The sequence below is a fragment of the Xyrauchen texanus genome, chromosome 47 (genome assembly GCF_025860055.1).
Source record: "Xyrauchen texanus isolate HMW12.3.18 chromosome 47, RBS_HiC_50CHRs, whole genome shotgun sequence".
Taxonomy (NCBI): domain Eukaryota; kingdom Metazoa; phylum Chordata; class Actinopteri; order Cypriniformes; family Catostomidae; genus Xyrauchen; species Xyrauchen texanus.
In genome coordinates, this window is record NC_068322.1 from 3,628,904 (window position 1) to 3,652,025 (window position 23,122).

Genomic DNA, 23,122 nt, shown 5'->3' on the forward strand with positions numbered 1-23,122 from the left:
GTTCTCTGGTCTGAGAAACATTACTGCTGCAATCCGAGGAATGTGTGAAGTAAGTGTTTGAATTCTGGTGGAACACTGGTCAGGATCCACGGTGACCACAGATTGATTATATTAATGCTCTCATCAGATAAATTCATTCAAATACATGTCACTGTGAAAGCACACTCCTCGTGGTGTACCGCAAATCTTGTCCCACAAGTTGTGATGTCATGCACAAACGTTCTTATTGAGGAGTGTTATCAAGGGGTTCTGGTGATTTTGTGTAAATACATTTATGCTGACTCTGTGGGACATTTAATTGTCTGTGTAAACACACTGTATACTGTATAAATGGTGCTTAGATGTCACTACTTCTGTATATAGTGCATAAACGGCTAAACTGTAGATGGCAAATTGAACCATAATATAATTGGCTCATTGTGCTGTGAGGGCCCCCACCGTGCTGACCTGTACATCACTGAATCTCCTGGGGTTCACTGCTTTCATTCAGCCTAAACCGCACCAGGGCTAGGTCATAGATTGAACTTTGACACTAGAAGGTGTTGAGTTTTCCTTTTAATGGAAAACACGTGTGAGCGGCACGGTTTTAAATGTCTTTTCCTGGCATAGCTCCTTCCCTGAAGCACTGCACGGCTACAAAGACCAAAAGGTGTTCATCCAGGGCCGTAACCACAATATGCATTGATCAGATATGGCCAGTATTGATATGCTGTTCTGCTGCAGTCCATTATGCTCCACTGTCTAATTGTCATTAAGTTGTTGCAGGAATAGTATAATGGTTTTAATTTTAACAAGTTACATTTTTAGCATGCTCTGTAGTGTAACACCACCCGTCAAAGTCATTTAAGACTCATGTCATGATTCATGTTTAAGAAGCTAAGTGGGAACATAATGGAGTCGGATCGGAAACGCAGCCCAGGTAAAGTGTTAGCGTCATGTTAGATGTAAGTATCTAACTAAACATGCAATATTTGACCATTACTTTATGACAGAAATGTTGTACCAACCAAATGTAATTTCCATGGGTGCAAACTTTTACCATTTGGTGAAATTCGCCATTTTTAATTGAAAACATGTCACGTACAGTACGTGATTCGTATATCAGGTGCTTAAAAAAATGAACCACCAGTTAAAGGAGTGGTTCACCTAAAATTGGAAAATGTACTTTTACTCACTAATTTAGGCACCCTTATGTTGTTTTCTTGGATCATAAAAATAGATATTTTAAGCAGCTCTATTCAAATAACAGTTTATAGTGAGCAGGAGCTGTCAAGCTTCAAAAAGGACAAATACTATAAAGCATAAAGTGGGGTCAGGCTGGGCAGTAGCTGCTGGACAAGTGGTCAGTTTGGGTGGCGGCCACTGGACAAGGGCCAGATTGGCCGATGGACGCTGGACTGACTAGGTGGCTGCTGCTGGTGAGGGGCCAGTCTGGTTAGTGGCTGCAGGACAGGGGTCTGCTTGCGTGGCAAACACAGGACACTGGACTTACTGGCTGGTGGCCACTTGATTGGGGTCTGTCTGGGTCTGTCGAGGTCCGTGGTGGCCGCTGAGCAGAGTGCGAGGTCTGTGGCAGCCATTGGCCAGAGGGTGAGGTCCGTGGCGATGGTTGGTCTGAGGGCCCATAGCGGGCATGGCCGCATCCAGGTTTGGCCACCTCCTGGCGGTCAGTAACGGGCTTGGGCACCTCCTGGTTTATGGTTGTACCAATTCTGAATATAATTGTTGTGATAACAAATTTGAAAATGATGAGAATGAAACCGTTCTAGTTTGTCAGCAAATTAAAAAGCATTATTTCAGAATTGGTAGGATCAGATATATGCATCATAAAGTCTAGATTCTAGGCTTTAAAACAACACCTATTTTGTTCAGATCAAGCAAGTGGTTATTCATTTATTATGTAATAATGTTTGCCACAGGGAGTGCCCCCCAGTAACCCAGTATATGCTCAGTTCACTGAATACTATCAATAAAAATATATATTAAAAAAAAAGGAAAATAAAAATAAATATATATATATATATATAAGATCTAATTCAACATCTTGCGATAAAATACTTTATGCAATGTGAGAAATCTATAAACCATCTTAGTGGGCAGGTCATTTTTGATGGGGAACACAAATGAACACAACACAAGTGTTAAACAAAATATATATATTTTTCTTTCTTTTGATTTTGGACTGACTTGTTCTTGACAGGTTTTATTAAGACCCCCCCCCCCATTACATTTATTACAATCTAATTATCAGGATTCAGTAATCATTAATAACACTATCCAATAACAAACTGTAATATAAATAATTTTTGATCAAAACAATAGCATATGTCACACAAAATGTGACAAATTACCATAACAGAACAAATGACTCATACACATGTGTTCTATCTCAAACCATTAACGGTATATTCATTATTGTTCCATTGCTTTTGTCTCCATTCCACTCAGCCATCCCACCATCCACAAGCTCTTTCATACAGATGGTCAGCTGTATAGCATCAAACCCCGCAGGTCCTCCAATCAGTTTTAATAGGACACCAAATCCATCGGCACTGTTGCCCTTTCAGTCCCAAAGGGTTCCCTTTGACCTTATGACATAATAACTGGTATTTGCACTGGATTATACTGATTACTGATGCTGCCAAACATGCAATCATATCCAGGGATGCATTAACGACAGGGCCAATGGGGCCAGTGCCCAGGGGCCCTTGACTTCCAGGGGCTCTTGACTGCCTGGGGTAGCCCTGGGCTTTAAGGTTGCTCGATCCAGTTTGGCGATCCCCCGCTCGAAAACCCAACAATAAAAATCCCCCCCCCCCCACGTTTAGATATATTGTCAAGCTGTGTTATCAAGCCTATATTTAACACATGGGTCCGAACAAAGAACAGACTATTTACATTTTCTAGGCAAATAAAATGTAGACAATTCTTTTCAAGGCAAGTCAGTCCACTCAGCGGCCATCTTTGACATGCTCAAAAGTACAGCTCCTGTATACTTGAACTGGGAAAGACCAAAATCTCCAAAACATTTTGTCAAGATGGGTGGTTAGTAAGTGGTTGCTTACAGGCTTAAATGAACAGAGCCCAACTGGCAAGTCTTGATCTATGATATCGTGATATGCTCTACATATTGTTTGGCTTCCTCTAATGTAAGTTTATGAAATTGTACTGCCCGTTTTATCATTTACCAGCCGAAAGTTGTTAGTCTGATCACTTTGAAAAGTGTTAGCACATCTCTCCTAAACCTTCTGCATCATATGAGGTATTGTTCATGTCTGTAGCTCAAATGGTGTGGGACGAATTACATGCAGAAATTGAATACTGAGGGTTCGAGATTTGTTTAAGAACTAAAAAACAGGATCGATAAAAAAAAAAGTAATAGTAAAAAGTTGCATGAGCAATCACCACTAATAATCATCATTTGAAGCTTTGAAGTCTCTTAGGAGACTTTTCTGCAAGCACCACAGCTGTTGGTTGTTTTCCCATGACGTTTCTGTGATTAGAGCGCATGTGGCGGATCAGTGACGTGTGATCTAACAGAGGCCTGCTCTGATATCACAACCCCATATTGTGTTTGTCTCAGGGCCATGTGATGGACAACAGGCCAGTGCCCTCTCCAGCGATTGTGTATGTGTGTATCCGCGTGTGTGTGCTCTCAATGTTGGCGTGACACTGATTGGGTTCAAATATAGCAGAGCGTACATGAATAGATGTACGTGAGTGTTTTTGTCCCCTGAGAGCAGAAGGTCCCGAGAGATGGGCCCCACGTTATGAAACGCATCATCCTCTTGTAGTTTGGCAGCCAGTTTGGAGAGACCACATCAGAAACTCACAGAATTCCTTTTGCATTATATTTATGATGCTCTTCAAACATGCTGAACTTCATGACGCATTTGAAGACCACTGAGCAGAAACCCCCCGTCTGAGTTTAAATATCACAGACAGAGTACGACATACAATAATGCTGTCTCTTTAACGATCTGTTGTAATACCTGAGGCCTCATACAAATATTGTGTGTGTCCAAGTGTGTTGTAATTATACATACAATAAGACTCTGTGTGTAAAAATGGCTGCATGCATACCGTTTGTGCCACTCCATGTAAAAATACAAAGTTTTCATGTGTACAAGTTTTCAGCCATTTTGGATTGGGGTTTTGGTTCCTACAGTATATATTTCACAGTCCATAACCGCATCTTTCATTAACTGATCTAATGTTAATATGGCTGACCTGTCTAGTTAGAAGTCAGTGTAAAGGTGTGTGCATTCTGACAAAATCTGGAAACTGGATACTACTGTTAGCTGGTAACTTTAATAAAAACACAGCTAAAAATATTGTTTTGTACTGAATAACGTTGCTCTAATAAAATCCTAGCATGTAATGTTTTGCAAGCTGAGCCGTGCAGTGCAGGGCAGCGGGTTCACACAGGGAAAGTTGGTGAAGAATCCAGCAGTAATATCACTCCCATCAAACATCTTTAATATATTCGCCCTGTCATCTCTCACAGGGGCCGTTCCATGCTGTGTATAGAGCTCTCTAACCACACAGGAAACTGACCACCAAATATGCCTCTCATTACGGACAGCACAGCAATGCACTCGACTCCCATCTATGGCCATGCACACCCTCCTTAACATCAACCAGTGAATTCTTTGCATTATTAATGTCGACAGGAAAGAGCAAGAGACGACAATGAGGGTGCCGTCTGGATGTCATGCATGCATAAAAAAAAAGACTATTACATTTACAACAATAATAATACAAATAAAACTACAACATAACATTTGAATAATGTTTCAGTCATGAGTTGGCATTTTTTCACCTGCATACTTCCGTGCGTCTTTGGCTGGACAATTATCGTCCAACACTCTATCAGGTGAGCTACCAAGTAAGCTAATGACATAAGGTGGTGTTGGTGGTTCTTTAATACAAAAGTTCAAATGCTTCGTTTTTTAAATCATGCGTTAAAGTAAAAGTGTTTTGATATCATAACATATCGAGGGGCGAGTAAAAATCTGTTTTTATAAAATCAAAATCAGCAACTGCACTCGTGATTTGTGTGACTATGACACTTTTACTATAGCTCATGACACACATTTTACCATTTGCATTATGACCAACTACAATTTCAAGCTTGTTCAAGTGTGATCAGATTGCTCGGTAACTCAACTGATGAAGCACTGCACTTGCGATCCAAAGGATCGAGATACAAGTCCTAAAGAGTCAAAGAGTGAGCAAAAAGTGTTATTGAAGCACCAAAAAATAATGTGATTGCTTCAGTTTAATGACACTATTGGTTAGGTTTAGGGTAGGGAGGTTAATAGTGCATTAACCTTAAAAACCTCATCTTTTTGGGAAAACTTAACTCTCTTTTAAGACCACACAGTGCATGTTTCACCTCAGAACTACCGCAATACCTGTAATGATGTGTTTTTGGGCGTTGGACGTTTTTCCAGCCCTTTGTATTTTTGGGTCATAACAAGTGTTGGGTTTCGTTACCACCAGCTTGTACAGTAAAAGCCCTCCTGTGTGCAATGTTTATTACTTCGTTTCCCTGGGATAATCCATGATTGATTTGCAGTGGGCTAAGGCAATCTTGCTTTCAAAAGATGGAGGGAGAGTTTGAGTCTAATTGCCTTAATTTAGGTTGTGCTTTATGCCTTCAGGTGTCTGGGTAGTGTGGCGTCCATTCCTGGACTCCATAGTGTTTTACAAATTTGATTTTGTGAGCCAGGCACCTCATGTTTTCATGGCAGGACTCTGAAATTTGGACGATCTTGCCAAATCAATTGTGGGTTTGTGTGTACAAGAGAAAGCAATCGTACCTTGGGAACTTTCTCATAACTTCAAGTCTCTCCAAGGCACAAATCCAAAGATGAGTGTTGAACTCGTGAGACTGCAGACTTCTCTGTTACCCCTCTGGCTTGGCCGCTGTCGTATTGTCCTACACTCATTCTACCCCGTACTTGGCCTTCCTATTTTCACAGTTACTCATTTCTTACTACAAATATTAGATTTTTATTTGATGTATTCGTGTTCTTCCCCCTGTTGCACTTGGAGAAAGGTTTGCAGGATTGGCAGATAGAGTAAAATTACCCAAACCGCACACACACGCTTACAGGCTGAAGTGCGTCCTTATTCACAAAGGCACTTTTGTGTTGGCGGTTTGTTGAGGGTTTTTTGTTACCCAGTTGAAAGCAGAACACCTGCCGGTTTTAAGACGACCACACGGGTGAGATGGAACATTCTATGAACAGTTTGTCCACATTAAACCTGTTTCTATGAATTGAAGCTTTAGGGCTTTTCGTTTTTCCTGCACATGCCGCAAACTACGCACAACTTGTTAGAGCGTCTGTTAGAAAGTAGCAGTAGATTTTAATTATTGACGTTTGCTAAGGCAAGCATCCCTATTGCTCATTCTTAAAGTTAGGGTCCCACTTTATATTACATGTCTTTAACTATTATATATTAACAATGTATTTATTGTGTAACTACATGTCGTTCTGCAAAATTCTCACAAGATTCACATCTGCTGCTTCTGAGGTTGAGTAGGGTTAGGGTTAGGGGTAAGGTTAAGTGTAAATACAGATGCTATTAAATGCAGGTATTTTAAATCTAAGTATGAATGAATGAATGTTTTCTGACACTACACTCAAAGCGTTTTACAAAGTGAATAGGGGGTTCTCCTCAAACACCACCAGTGTGCAGCATCCACCTGGATGATTCGACGGCAGCCATAGAGCACGAGTACACTCACCACACACCAGCTATTGATGGAGAGGAGAGTAGAGTTATAGAGCCAATTAATAGATGGGGTCAATCATGGTCATCATTGAGAAGGGCCAATGGGGGGAATTTGGCCAGGACACCATAGTTACACCCCTACTCTTTACAAGAAGTGTACTGGGATTTTGAATGACCACAGAGAGTCAGGACATCGGTTTAACATCTTATTCAAAGGACGGTGCTTTTTAACACTATAGTGACCCCATCACTATCCTGGGGATTTAGCACCCCCTGTGGCCTCCCTAACACCTCTTCCAGCAGCAACCTTAGTTTTCCCCAGGAGGTCTCCCATCCAGCTACTGACCAGGCTCAACCCTGCTTAGTACAATGCAACAACATGTATGTACATAAGAATGATATTGTATCAAATGCTTATGTACATAGTAGTTAAAGACACCTAATATAAAGTAGGTCCAAAGTTAGGTATTTGAACAATGATAAAATAATGAGTCAAGAAAGAGATTTTAAAGGTGAAGTGTATATTTCTGTGACCTAAGGCGCTAAACAAATCTAGATGCTGTGCAATGTATAAACAGGACGCACGTTTCTAGATGCACTTTTAAAAGTTGACATTGTTTTTTTTTTTACCACGAGGTATCAAAAGAGGCATCAAAAGAGCGTGGCACTCCTGCGCTAGATGCTAAAAAACAGCTGTGTGGAGCGCAAAGTTGTCTTTGCCAGTGTTGGTTTTAATCAAATTACAAAGTAATTAGTTATTGTAATCTTATTGCTTATTTAGTGTGAAAGTAGTATAACACATTACATTTTAAGTTATTGTAATCAGATTACGATGACTTTCAATTAAGTTAATTAGGCTACTTTTAAGAACGTTACTTAGGTTACATTAATTTCTAAAATAATATGATGTAAACTACATTTAAAACATTAATTATGCATGTCTGTTTACGTTTCTGAAACGGTTGAAGGGTGTACTCCCCTAATCATTATTTTAATGAGGAAACATGGTGCGAAGTGGACTGCATGCAACCGTGAACAAGGAAAATACATATTATTTTGAATTCGTTTAGTTGAAAAAACAAACTACATTTCCTGAAAAGTGTTGTAGAAAGTAACTTAAAAGTAATTAGTAAAGGCACTTTTTTCAATTAAGTGATCAATCAAGTCAGTAATCTGAGTACTAGTTTAGTTATTGAAGTGGATTACAATTTTAGTCACTTTCCCAACACTGGTCTTTGCATTTTAAACTGGAATGGGAGAAAGTATTTTAAAATTGAACAAAGTTCATGCTTCACCCTTAAAAATCGTTGTTGATAAAGTTATAGGTGTAGTAATAAAATACTGCTGCAATGAATGCTATTTTTTTAATTGTAAGTGAAAGTGTGCAGTATACAACGATAGCTGTAGGTGTCACATATTGTCACATGACCTTATTGCATGTTTAATTCAGTGTTAGGGTGTGACACATTTCACAATGGCTTTGAATGTGGCTCATCCAATCAGAATTGGTATCACAGTTATGCATATGTCTTTTTACACACATTTTGATCATTGGTAATATTACTTTTGGTTTAATTGTACTTTTGTACAGATTCTTTCAGCAAATGTAGCACTGTTCGTCATCCGGGCATTCTGTGCATACAGAAATGTTGCATATTGTGCACATTGCTGCAAAAATAATAGTATGAGTAGTGTCGAAGTATGCCTTTCTGAAGCAACCCAATGACTTATAGGAGTTACACCATCACCGACAATGCAAGAAGCACTGGTTGTAATATGAGTACTAGTAGTATGCTAGTATGCTGTGAATTTTTTGCTCACAAGGTTTTCTTTCAAGCTACGACCTCTCTCTCTCTCTCTCTCTCTCTCTCTCTCTCTCTCTCTCTCTCTCTCTCTCTCTCCCCATCTTTACCTCTAGCCCATTTGAAATAATGACTGGGAGAATTACACTATAAAAATACAGGCTCTGCTTCCAAAAGCGAGAAAGAAAATTGCTGGGTCAAAATAGTTGAGTCAGCAGTGCAGGAAACGGAGAGAGAGAGATGATGAAATGATTGGTTGGAATAAAGCTCTGCACCCGTCACAGATCTACACTGATAACTGATGATTTCACCTCTAGGCAGGAAACTGACAAAGGCAGTAAATTATTCTAAATATCCCTTAATCCCGCAAATGTGTGCTAAGGTCATCCCTCCCATGTCATTTCAACACGTGGACCTCCGTGTGGCTGCGTTTAGATTTGACTGATGCAGGACTCTGTGATGAAGCTCTCCGGGCATATTAAACTTTCAGCATGTTTCACAACATTACTTTATCTTGCGTAAAGGTGACAGAACTTCAAATGCCAGTGAAATGGCCTTATGCATATGTCTGATGGCAGTTTCTATAAATATGCACTTATTGTCTCCAAACTGAAGTCATTACATTTTTGCTGACATTTTGGTTTGGTCTTACCAGCAGATTAGTGCTATGTTTGCACATTAAAAAATAGTATGTGAAAGTGTGCAGTATGTAACAATTAATGTAGTTGCCACATGTTATTGCATGGCCATAATGTGATACATTTAGTCAATAACTGTCAATACTTTTTTCTTTTAGCATTTTAAATCCAATGTTGTGTCAAAATGTTTAAACTTGAAAAAGAGATTTAATGTCAGGTTCGTTCGACACTCTAGAAATGGATGGTCAAGTCACTTGCATTGCATTGTAGGATAGAGTATTTCATGCTACTATGTCCCAAACATTTTAGCAAAATGTAGTAGGTCAGCCAGGTGTTCTTACAGAAAATGTGCATTCAGTGTACAGTATACATACTGCAAAAATAGTAGGAGTTGAATGTTAGTATGATATTCCTTCAGGCATTGTAATGTGCGCCTCTGATGGCCCCTATCTCTTTTAGATTTCCTCTCTGACTGAATGAGAGATTGTGTTTCTATTCTGAGGCAAACACAAGCACTTGCTTTCTGTGAGCTGTTTCAGGTAGCGCTGGTATTGCTTTCATGCTTGGCCAGTGAAGCTACAAGCGTAGAATTGACTTGTGATAGATAGATGCATATATTTATTTGAATGTGAAATATATACAAAAGCACATTCCGGCACAGAGCTGGGACTACAACAAAAGACCATAAAGTGCTTAATCTTTAAGGATCAAAACTCAGTAAAGTCCAAGACCCCTTTTCACGATGTTAACGGGATAGTTCACCCATGAATGAAAATGATTTACTCACCCTCCTGTTTTTGACTTTCTTGCATAGAACACACAAAAGGAGAAGTTTTAAAGATTATTCTCATGAAAGCTGTCAAGAAAATGTACTGGTCATATTTACTCATATATATATATATATATATATAATTATTTTTTTTTTAAGCAATATCACAAGAGTGCGATTATGGCCCTATATCAGCACTGCTGTGTTTCGGCCGCAGGCTGAGTGTTGTAGGTAATCACAGCAGTGCTGGTGTAGGGTCCAAGCTGGGAAATTTCTCCCCACTTCGTGGTTGCCGGTGCACAAGAGTCGATCCCTTTAGAAACCGCAATGTCCTCCGCCATTTTAAACGGCACCCATTGTGTAATAATCAGTCTATTGTGTCTCTCAGCTGTGATGAGCCGTAATGCTGAAGTTGTTTGTTTAAAGCTTATTTTATCTACACACAGTGAAGCATCCGAGTGCTGATGGTGTGAGACCATCAGCGCTCATGGAACGTCTCTCGTCCAATCAGATTAGAGTACCGGAACTAACTGTTGTGTGTGTGTGTGTGTGTGTGTGTGAGTGTGTGTGTGTGTGTGTGTGTGTGTGTGTGTGTGTGTAAAGAAAATAAGGCCTATATTTAGGACGATATAGTCCTAAATATAGGTCATATTTTCTTTACACACACACACAAATACAAATAAAAAAAGAAAGATTCTTAAAAAAAAAAAAAGATGCTGTTCTACAATGATTTTCAGCTACAGAGAGAACTACTATGATGTATAAATACTTTACAATTTAAATAATGCAGCTTTTTTTCACATTGCGGTAATGCGAATATCATAATAATAATTAATGTTTTATTTTATTTTGCATTGCGGTAATGAGATTTGTGGGGTAAAATGTGCACAACTGCAATGAAAATAATATTGCAATGTAAAAGTCATAATTGCCCTAAAAATAGGCTTCATTTTCTTTATGCATAATATTATTTCTATTGATTTTGTAATAAAATAGGACCAGGACGTTTTGTTGTTGTTGTTTTTTTTTTTGGCAGGTTTCGTGAAAATACCCAGCTACGTTTTTCCTTATGTGTTCCTCTGAAAGTTATATGGGTTTGGAACAACATGAGGGTAATTCAATAATTACATTTTTTTAATTATTATTTTACTTGTTAGGGGCACTACACATAAGATCCAAATATCCAAATATCTTACAAATATACAAATATCTTATTTTAAATGGTAAGTTATTAATAAAAGCCTTTTGAGGTATTATCGGCCATTTTTTAATTAAAAGATTATCAATCAGTAAGATTATCTATCAGTCATTGTTTAATGAAAGAGGATAAATTCTAGAAAATGTGTCTGTGTCATTAATCTTGCCCGCCCCTCAATTTCCCTCTAATCCAGATTAGGGGTACTAGTTAAACTCTAACAGCCTGCCCAGCAGCTCTCGGCATGTCCCATGACTCTCATTTGCACGTGCATGCAACATTTATATTTAGCCAGCACCATAAATTATATACAGATTCAATCTCATGTAATATTCAATGGAGTGTAACGCCTGAATCGTGCAATAAAGCACACGGTGGGTTTTCAGTTTGCAGTGTGGGATAGGCCAATGAGACCTGCCACTATTTGTGATTGAATATGACCACAGAGATTATGATAATGACTGTACTGAGTGCAGTTCTGTGTAAGGAAAGTTTGCTCAACACAACGTCACCCCGCTACTGAAGCACCGCGGATGAACCGCTCTCAAAGGCGACCTCGTGACAAGACTGTTTTTGTTTGATTGTTGGGTATCACTCAGGTAAAGGACGGCACCATGAAACACTAAAAAGCTCAGGCCAAGATTTCTCCGGAGGCGTTTGACGTCACGTAAGGTTATGTAATTCCTAGTGAATCATGCCATTTCATAGAGATGAGGGTGACCTTATGTTTCACAAAATCATCTCTTAAAGCCACTCAAAAGAGCACAAATGAACTGCGTCTCTAAGACCTTTGTCCCTGTCATAAACTTTGCGTCAAGTTTGAATTGATTCCCGGAGCCCGAGGGAACCAGAGTTTTCTTTGAATGTTACATTGTTAATGAAACTGTAAACAGATTAGATTCATGGATTTCCAAGTCAAGCACTATGGGAGTATGAGTCTTAAAATTGGGAGTAAAAAATGGGAGTACTGCTCTTAAAATGACTCTTCTTCTAGAACAAACACTTTGCATATGGACCACCATTAAGGAGTTTCCCAAGTTTATTTTATTTATTTTTTGAAATAAAAAACAGCAACAACATTTTGAATGGCTTAAGGACTAGTTTACTGAAAATAAAGGGTCATTATTTACTAACCCTCAAGTTGTTCTAACCCCGTTAGCTGGTATTTACTCTTTTGAACATAAAAGGAAAGTTTTTGATGGATCTTCACACAGTCAAGCTCAAAAAACAAGTAAAAGTACCACAAAAGTGGTCCATATGACACACAATATTCAGATTCTTCTCAAGTCATTTGATAACAGAACAAAATTGTAATTATTTAAATAAATTCAAGTCGAGACATTTGTTATTTGCATAGAGCTTTTCACAATACACATCGTTTTAAAACAGCTTTACAGAAAATCATACCGTATTGTCTTAAAAGCCCCAGCTTTATCGAAAATGGTGTCTTGCTGTCTTTGTCTTTAATTAATAAACTCATTTAAATAAGTTCAAATGAACTGAACTGAAGAACTTCCCCTCTGTTGCAGCTCTTAAATGTAATTCCCCATTCAATATATTCCCAATTGTCTTCATCTGAGCTTTGTGGAGATGATGAACAAAGAAAGTCACTAGGGTTTGGAAGGACATGATGGTAAGTTAAAGGGGTAGGTCACCAAAAAATGAAAATTCTCTCTTGATTTACTCACCTTCCTGGCATCCCAGATGTGTATGACTTGTGTATGTGATCACAAACGATAGAAATGTGTATGTGATCACCAGGGCTGGACTTGTAACCTGACATGCCGGGCATTTTCCCAGTGGGCTGACACACTTTGGGGCCAATCAGGAGCGGACTGGTCATCGGGAGAACAGAGCGTGCCAGTGGGTTGACCGCGATAAGCTATAATGATCCGAGGCGTTATGCAGAACAGACCACAAAACGGCGCCACGATATGCAGAAACAACTTTTGGCTCAACCCCCCCCACTCAACAACTTTTGGGCCAGTTGCTATGTAAAATCCCGGGCCGATTTCTCTTCCCAGTCCAGCCCTGGTAATCAGAAACGAAGATTTTTAGAAGAATATTTCAGCTCTGTAGGTCAATACAATGCAAGTGAATGGGTGCCAAAATTTTGCACAAATAATGTGTATCACCAAAAATAGAAGGAGAAAGTGAAGGAATACAGACTTAAATATTGATCTTTTTCTCACCCTCACCTATCATATCACTTCAGAAGTGAGAGTCATCAGGAGTACTTTTATGTTGCCTTTATGTGCTTTAAGGAGCTTCAAAAGTTTGGCACCCATTCACTTGCATTGTATGGACCTACAGAGCTGAAATATTATTCAAAAGATTTTCATTTGTTTTCTGTAGAAGAAAGTAAGTCATTCACATTTGGGATCACATGAGGGTGAGTAAAAGATGAGAGAGACCTTTTTGGATGAACGAACCCTTTAATAATGACATAAGTAAAAGTTTTGGGTGACTTATACCTTTTAGGTAATTATGGTCCTCATGGTAGCTTTCTTTGGGTGGAAAATATGAACACTGCAAACACAGTGACTGTTTGCTTTGCCCTTCTCTGATGTTGTGGATTTTTGTATTTTTCGTTTGAGGGCATAGATGTGCAAATAGCGCTCGGGTCCTCTTAGACACTTGTGCCCGCGGCTTTCTCACAGAGCTGTGAGAGTTTATGTGGTCCTCAGCTGGAGATTTTGTTAGCTTGAAGATTACTGAGACCCTTCCCCCCACACACACTTCCTGTTCGAGCTGCGTTTGATTTACATCTGGTGTAATATTACAGTTGGTGTGCTCCCCAAGGACACAATAGTACACTTCATCAGGCTGCCTGGCAGCAGCACAGAGAATAACCCTGTTTGAACTGCATGTTTACTACATTTAGCACAATCAGTCCTGGCTAATTCAGCTCGCTGCCTGCGTCACTCTCTAATGGTGTGAGGAGCTACTGTGTGTGTGTGTGTGTGTGTGTGTGTGTGTGTGTGTGTGCAAAGCTAGTCTCTCTCTCTCTCTCTCTCTCTCTTTGTTTCTCTCTCTCTCTCTCTCTCTCTTTCAAATACTATACTTGATACTTACATGGTACCCCAAATATTTTTCAAAAGTAATGCTGTTGCATTACCATGGTAACAGGTCCAAAAAAACAAGGTAATACCATGGTACTATTTTGTGTGAGAGAGTGCCAACTTGTAATGTTGGTACCAAAGGGAATCAGGTTTTGTTTGGAGAACGGTGAGGAAAATTCAATGTTGGGGAGTTCATTTTGGAACAGGCCTGTCACTAATGATAACATCAACCTTATAGTCGGGTCGCCGTGAACATGCTCCCTTTCAATACACATGAGTGTCAAACGAAGCCGTTTACTGTTCATTGTGTGTCTGGCACTGGAACAGAGCTCAGGGCAGGTAGTGACCTGATGAGAGCTGCTGAGGAAGGACTTTAACTTCTGCTCAGCCATGTGGCCTCGCATATGTGCCATACCCTCTTCATATCCATCCGGCTGGCACAAAGATTTAGGGTTTCTGATAGTTACTGGCTCTAAGGTTGTTCCTGTTTTTGATATTTTATGACCCTGTTGTAAATATCCGTCAGTGATATGATGGCATCTGGCTGATTGGATCTCCATATGCAGGATTTTGTCTGCGCTATTGAAGATCTGCAGAAAAGCTGTCAGCTGTGAATCCATCTGTAGCCTGACAGTGAGGGTCAGCTGTGAAAGAGACATTCTCATGGTAGAGCATGATAGCAAGGTCATGTGTTTGAATCCCAGAGATCATGCAAACTGATCAAATGTGTCCCTTGAATCTGAGTCGCTTTGGAAAGAAGCACTAAACTTAAAAATGTGACAAGTATAGTAACACAGTATATTCTACATAATGCAGTCTTTTCTCATTGTTTACAAACTTTCTCCTGTCTATAATGACCCCTTCTAACGTTTCGCCATTATAACAAACTGCTACAAATCCTGTCCTTTAACACAAAGTCCTGGTCTCCATATTTGTTTTTTTATTGTAAATGTTTGCCACTATCGGTAACACTTTACAGGTTGTCGTCATTAACATTAGTTTACTGCATTAAGTTTCACTAACAATAAAAAATACTTTTCAGCACATTTTGGATCATATTAATTCATTTTAAAGTAGAAGTTGTATAAATTAACACATTTAATGCATTGTGAACTAAAAATGAATTATAGTAAATGTATAATTTAACATTAAACAAAATTAATTAATGCTGTAAAAAAATATTGTTCTTTATTAGTCGATGATACTTAAAGCATTTACTAATGTTAACAAATACAACTTTTGATTTGAAAAATGTATTAGTGTATGTTGAAATTAGCATGAATAAATTAATAAATGCTGTAAAATGACTGTTCATTGTTAGTTCATGTAACTGATGTTGTTAACTAATGTCAACAAGTGGAACATTACTGTAAAGTGTTACAGCATTTTCAAAATGATGCATGAATGTGTTTTGTCTATATATAACGTTTCAGATATTATTTAACAGATACCTGGTTCACAAGCAGGTTAGAGTATTCCATAAATATATAACATTTCACTTTCCAATGATTTAAAGGGACAGTACGCCCAAAAATAAACATTCTCTCATCATTTGCTCACCCTTATGCCATCCCAGATGTGTATGACTTTCTGTCTTCTGCAGAACTCAAATGAAGATTTCCATAACAATTTCTCAGCTCTTTTTGTCCATACAATGAAAATGAATGGGTGTCAAAAGTTTGAAGCTCAAAAATCACATAAAATCAGCTTGAACTCCAGTGGTTGAATCAATATCTTCAGAAGCGAAATGAAAAGTGTGGGTGAAAAACAGATCAATATTTAAGTCTCCGTTTTCACATTCACATTCTTCTACTTGTGTTTGTGGTGATTCACCTTCTTCATGGATATCGCCCCCTATTGGGCAGGGAGAAGAATTTCTAGTAAAAAGGACATATGTATTTATCTGTTTCTCTCCCACACCTTTCATATCACTTTAGAAGATATGGATTAATACACTGGAGACGTATGGATTATTTTAGGATGCTATATGCTCTTTTTGCAGCATCAAAATGTTGCCACTCAAAACCTACAGAGCTGAAATATTCTTCTAAAAATCTTTGTTTGTGTTCTGCAGAAGAAAGGAAGTCATACCCATCTGGGATGGCATGAGGGTCAGTAAATGATGAGAGAATTTTCATTTTTGGGTGTACTGTCCCTTTAACAAGTAGAACATTTTTGTAAAGTGTTACTGCATTATCAAAAAGATTCATAAGTATATGTGTATATATATCCCTGGTTTGAATCCACATCTCCCTTATGCACATGTCATATTATATTACTGTTTATTCATTTATAATTGTATTTGTTTATTTTATTTGACTATTCTTTGTGTATTTGAAATGTTTTTCCCCCATGAAAACAGGTTATAGCCACTCATATCTATAGTACAGGATATTTCCACTTTGTTGATGGTAAACGCTGATTGACTCAAATCTATCATAAAGCTTCACAATACGAGTGCCCACTGAGATCATATTTTTCATGTGGAATTGTTTTAATATGCATTGGGTTTGATCCAGTTATGGACTCCATTCATGTACTTGGTCAGCATTGGGATTTGGATCACAGCTGCAGTTATTATTGCCAGAGAGACTGAAGAATGGACTCATGCTAATTGGCCCTATCAATCAGGTGAGGTCTCATTTATCAGTCAGCACCATACTGAACACATTACAATGCGCAAAGAGCCTCCAATTTATTATTTCATTAATTAGCCTCTAAATCATCCGCCTATCATTTGGTTGTCAGAAGTGTTTAAGTTGAACAGAACTCCTTGCGCTGATGGCAGTCAAATACTAGCGAATACTCTACGCTAATTGTCTTATGATTGTTGCAGGCCCATGGAGGCACGTAGTCTCCGTGCTGTAAATTACACGGTTGAGACCATTGATGACATCAGTTTAGGGCTGTTGACTTCAAAGTGGACCAACAGTGGTGATGATTTTTATGAGGCTGTGTTATAGAACACACTTGCCTCTCTTGCTACATCCTCGTGGGAATGCTAGCGTGCTCACAGCCTGGGCTGGAGCTTTATTGCTGTCATTTATGTGGAGTGTATTATTTGATTGATAAGCTCACCCACAACTTCCCCCTTTTAGTGTTTTGTTATTGCATTCTAGCCCAGGGTCTGCTCTCCATTTTTTAGACTATTACCGCATTGTTTCACCCCAACAGGATTTTTCATCGTAGCTGCACTAATTGCAGGCAGAATCCTCCTGGTGAAGTGTCTTGCTCGAGGGCACAGTGGTGATTGTGATAACTTATCCAAGTTTCTAGGTCACCAGAACTCAGGAATGAACCTGCATTAGGATTCTTGGTATTTGCCCAAAATGGAAAATTCTGTCATCATCTAAAAGTCACTCCAAACCCTTATGACTTTCCTCTGCGAAACACAAGTTAATTATTAAAGTCTTCGGGGGCCTGGGTAGCACAGGGAGTATTGACGCTGACTACCACCCCTAAAGTCGTGTGTTCAAATCCAGGGTGTGCTTAGTGACTCCAACCATGTCTCCTAAGCAACCAATTTGTCCCGGTTGCTAGGGAGGGTAGAGTCACGTGGGGTAACCTCCTCGTGGTCACTATAATGTGGTTCTCGCTCTCAATGGTGTGCGTGGTAAGTTGTGCATGGATTGTGGAGAGTAGCATGAGCCTCCACATGCTAGGATTCTGCGCGGTGTCATGCACAATGAGCCACATGATAAGATACGCGGATTGACTGTCTCAGAAGCGGAGGCAACTCGGATTGAGGTGGGTAACTGCACCACCACAAGGACCTACTAAGTAGTGGGAATTGGGCATTCCAAATTGGCAGAAAAGGGGATAAAAAAAAAGAAGTCCTCAGGATGTCTTATAAGTTGTTGTGGGTTAAGGAGCTACTTATTGCTCTAAAATACTCCATTAATTACTTTTAGATTGGAAAATTTACGAGTCTCATAATCTGCTTTTAGCCATGAGATTTTTGGGGGATACCTACCCTGGAATATTGTGCACAAGTAATCTGGATTACCTTTATGGTTATTTTATGGAGCTTTTATGTTCCTTTAGGAGCTTTACAATCGTGCTCAATATAAACTGTGTTTGAATGGAAAAGATCTGCCGAAAGACTCAACTGTGTATGGGTTTGGAATGGCATGAAGGTGAGTAAATAACTACAGTATTATCATTTATGATGGAACTCTTCCTATCAAAAATATGTTATATGACAGCTTTGCCTGGAAGATTGTTTCTTGGTGATATAAATTTTATGAACATATTTTGCTGCGCTGTCAGTTTGTTATTGTCTCAGTACTTCGACTACCATTAAAGCGCTATCTGCAAAGTGCCAGTTAATAAATAGCTGGATTAAATTGAGTGTGTGACGTTTGCGCTTTACAAATGTGTTTAGGGTCTTGTAAAGGCTTATAAAGTTGAGCAATTGAGAGGTAAAGGTACGACAGCCCCGTACAGCACATATGGGGACAATGCTGATGTTCCATAAACACGTTTTAAAACTGGTTAGCTGTTAAAGGGTGAAGGGGTCACATACATTTTATCTAAGAGGAAACTCTGAGCAGAGGTCAAGCTGCTTAAGATACTTTAAAACTAGCAAGGGACCATGTTGAAAAATGTCCAACACTAATTCACAAGCTATGTTAAATAGACACTCCCTATAGTGCAAAAGGTTTCACGGAAAGCAGTTCTCTGTCTTCCGATAAACTGCTGTGAAGTTGACACACTCATTAAACATTTCCTGGAATATATTTTTTTGACTTGGTGCTTTCCCATGCAAAACTCTCTGCCGCAATGCTAGAGGCTGCTTTATGTGGTTGCTAGGGCGTTACCATGCAGTTGCTCAAGTGTTCTAATAAGTTTGAAGTGGTTTGTTTAAATGTCTAACTCTAATAATGAGCAATAGTGATTTGATGCTTGCCATTACAGACATCATTAATAATTTCATATTATGTGTTAGCAGCCCAACAGTTAATGCACACAAGTGACACATTCATGAAAAATGTTTCAGGAACCAAACCTTTATTTTAGTTCATGTGCTTGTTTTGCCCATTCAGCTTGTACCTGTAGAGCCGGTCCAAACCTGTTCTTTTGTTGATCATAAATGTCTTTGAGAGTTATGGTCACATTCTTCTGTCTCTTTCCCTTGAGGTTAACACATGTCTTTGAGAGTGTCTGCATATGATGTATACAGCTTGATGTGAATGTTTCCTGGTGATTTCTAAACATCAGACCTGTGGAACAATATGGACTGTCCTGGCAAATATTGGTAGGAAAACACATATAAAAATGATACAGAGCGAAGATAAAAGCAAGATCAGAGCTTTGTATTTTTAGAGTGATTCAGTGTGAAAATTCTGAAACCTAAAAAGCTTCTCTGTTTTCATTGAGGACTGATATTATGGTTGGAAAATCCTCAAATCTTTGATTACAGAGTGACACAATGCTAATTTGTCCCCCTGTGTCAAGATCTGTTATTCTATCAAACATACATTCATGGAATATTCTGGGTTCAATACAAATTAGGCTCAGTTAACAGCATTTTGATTCATCCCTCCTTAAAAACAAAAAAGGAGGAACAATTGAGGTTACAGTGAGGCACTTACAATGGAAGTAAATGGGGCCAAATTTTGGAGAGTCTAATGGCAGAAATGTGAAGCTTATAATTGAATAAAAACACAGATTAATTCTTCTATTAAAACATTGTTGTTGTTTTTTTAGGGTTTATTTTTTTATGTCGTCATGGCAATGGAATTTCAAAATGAGATAGAACTACACATAATGTTATACATGATTTAATTACATCTTGTGGCTGTTCTTTTGAAACGGTAAGTAGTTTAATGTTTACAGATTGGCCCCATTCTCTTTTATTGTGTTGTACTCTAACCCATATTTTGACATCTTTGTTTTTATTTTATTTTTTGGTTTATCAACATTATGCCACAAATGCTTTCGATTGACCTTAACTTGTATTGAACCCAGAATATTCCATTAAAAATGCAGTTCATTCAGACAGCGATTTAAAGGGACAGTTCACCCAAAAATGAAAATTCTCACCCTCATGCCATCCAAGATATGTATGTCTCTCTTTCTTCTGCAGAACACAAATGAAGATTTTTAGAAGAATATCTCAGCTCTGCAGGTCCATACAATGCAAGTGAATGGTGATCAGACCTTTGTAGCTCCAAAAAAATAATATAAAGTCAGCATAAAAGTAATCCATATTGCCAATATTGTTCTGTTTCTCAACCAAACCTATTATTTTGCTTCTGAAGGTATGGATTTAACCACTTGAGTCATATGGATTACTTTCATACTGCCTTTGTGATTTTTGGAGCCATAAAGGTCTGATAGCCATTCACTCTCATTGTATTAATGTACAGAGCTGAAATATTCTTCTAAAAACTTTGTTTGTGTTCTGCAGAAGAAAGAAATTCTTACATATCTGGGATGGCATGAGGGTGAGTACATTTCTGGGAGAACGATCCCTTTAACTACCAGTACATATCTCGTATGATGAACGTTTTCAATGTCTAAATTGAAAATTGAGTCATTAAATCAAGAATTTTGTAGAAAATTGTATAAATGTTTTTTGTTTTGTTTTTCAAACCAATGTGAATAATAAGAATTAAAAAAAATAAAACATTTCTAAGAATTTAAACATGTAAACATGATTTTTATAGCATCCATTTTTTTTTTTTTTTTTAATTGATCATCCTTAGTTGTCATTGACCCTATACAATGAAGGCAGGACATGCCTCAAGGCACTTCACCCTTTTATTGACTTTACCATGGAGAGAAAAAAAAAAATCACTTTGTTGAGCTCTTTAATAAATTGACAGAGGTGGGGTTTATCTATCCTAAAGGGCTTTTCCATGAAGCTTTTCTGTAATTTCATTTTGCGAAATACCTTACTGACCTCATTGTGTTGACAAAAAGCGTCTGCATGTTTAAACTCTGAGATTTATGTACTGTATCATTTGTTTGCGCTGCAATAAACCATGTGAGCCCAAGGCTAGATTGAGAAATAAATACTACCAAAAACAAATACTAATCCGAGTGAGTGGATATTGCATCAAAAAAAGAAACACAAGAGATTAGCACGGGCGCTAATCAGACTCTCATATTCACCACAGTATAAAACTGAATGTTAAACGACCCCCCAAGCGCAACATTGTTAAACGACAGCAACACAACACACTTTTCTAGCTACACAAACCCCAAAGGGAGGATTGTATTTCATATGTGGAGCCTGATTTTTTTCATAAATGGCACATTTGTAAATCACCAATGAGACGAATTTAGCATCTTTGTTAAGTTATTTACCTATAATGCACTACAGTTCCATGAGTGATGACATCATTCGCCCTGAGCGTATGCGGACTGGACAAAATAGGCAAAGTTTCTCCTATGATTGATTATAACCACCAAAGGCACTGGTCTGAAGGACCTCTATTTATGAATGATTTGTTTTATGAATATTTATGAATTTGAAACTATGGAGTGAACCGCCCTGGTTAATTCTAGAGCCATTATTTTGACAATTGGCATGAATTTTGATTCAGTTTGCAGCTTATTCTGGCCACTCTTAAAGGAATAGTTCACCCTAAATGACAATTCTCTCATAATATTCTCACTCTCATGTCATCACAGATGTGTTTGACTTTCTTCTGCAGAACACAAAAGAAGAATATTTCAGCTCTGTATGTCCTCACAATGCAAGTGAATGGTGACTAGAACTTTGAAGGTCCAAAAGAGAGAGAGAGGCAGCATAGAAGTAATCCATAAGACTCCAGTGGTTTAATCCATGTCTTATGAAGCGATATGATAGGTGTGTTCACTTGCATTGTGAGGACCTACAGTGCTGTAATATTCTTCTAAAATGATGAGAGGTGATTTTTGGGTGAACTATCCCTTTAAAGGCCAAAGCATACTTTGGTTTTCCTTGTGCCGCTATGTCTTGCGCACAATGTGTGTGATGGAAATTTCATCATAAGCACAATACGTGCAGATTGTCTGCGTGTAGCCAAGTGTTTCTTGATCAGTGGTTCTCAAATCATTTCAGTATGAGGCCCCCTTTGTGTATCGAACATCCCTTTGTGGACCCCCGAGGATCAAATGGGCCCCCTCTAGCTATAGCAATCAAATGTTCTATCAGAGTTTAAACAGCAATTTATCTAGTGATGTCTCTGTTCGATGATGTTGCAGATAGCATTGAAATGTAATCAGTTTGCACATTTAAAAATTTGTATGCACACCATAGTTTGAACCTTGGCAATCCCTGATTATATATATATATATATTAAGAAGAAAAAATCTGATAAAAATTTATTTTCTCTCTTTTAACGGTTTGATGCCACTAACCTGTCAAACTTGGGTGAATTTGTTATGGCGAATGGTAGAATGCTCCTCTGTTCTGACTGGATTTGAAGCTCATGGCCAGAGTCTGTTGGGTTCATTGTGTAGACATGAAAACTGGCAGTCCCAAAAAAAAAGTTTAAAAAACCCCAGTCTGGATTGGGTTCTCTTCTCACAACCCAGATATACAGTCCACATTCTCGTACAATCTGATTCTGTGTGAAAACTCCGATATCATGAGCACATACATCCCTAGAGCAGACAACACAACTGTTTCTGCTTCCCACAATCCATCACACCTGGCAATATGCTCTTGATTTATTTGAGCTTATTTTAAAAAGCCTTTTATCATTAGATTCCTGAATGGTTAGCAGGCCTGCACTTATCAGGGTTCTGACGCAAGAACCAGCACTTCTGGAGGAAGGATTGTGGTGCTGTTTGGGTGGAGAATGAGGAATGACACATTTTTCTTGGATTTCCTGGTTTTATAGATTAGATTGGGGGAAGAGATTGGGTCGTCTGGGTTGGAGCAAGTGAACGGCTGGCAGGCACTCAAGGGACGCCAC

General features: G+C 38.6%; 1 long non-coding RNA gene across 1 annotated transcript in view; it reads right to left on the reverse strand.

The window, feature by feature from the left end:
* LOC127638732 (uncharacterized) overlaps window positions 1–22,897 on the reverse strand; it is an 81,408-nt gene extending 58,511 nt beyond the window's left edge. The window contains exon 1 of the long non-coding RNA XR_007969896.1: window positions 22,563–22,897. This is a non-coding gene — a long non-coding RNA (uncharacterized LOC127638732). The remainder of the gene's footprint in view (window positions 1–22,562) is intronic.
* Between the last annotated feature and the right edge of the window lie 225 nt (window positions 22,898–23,122).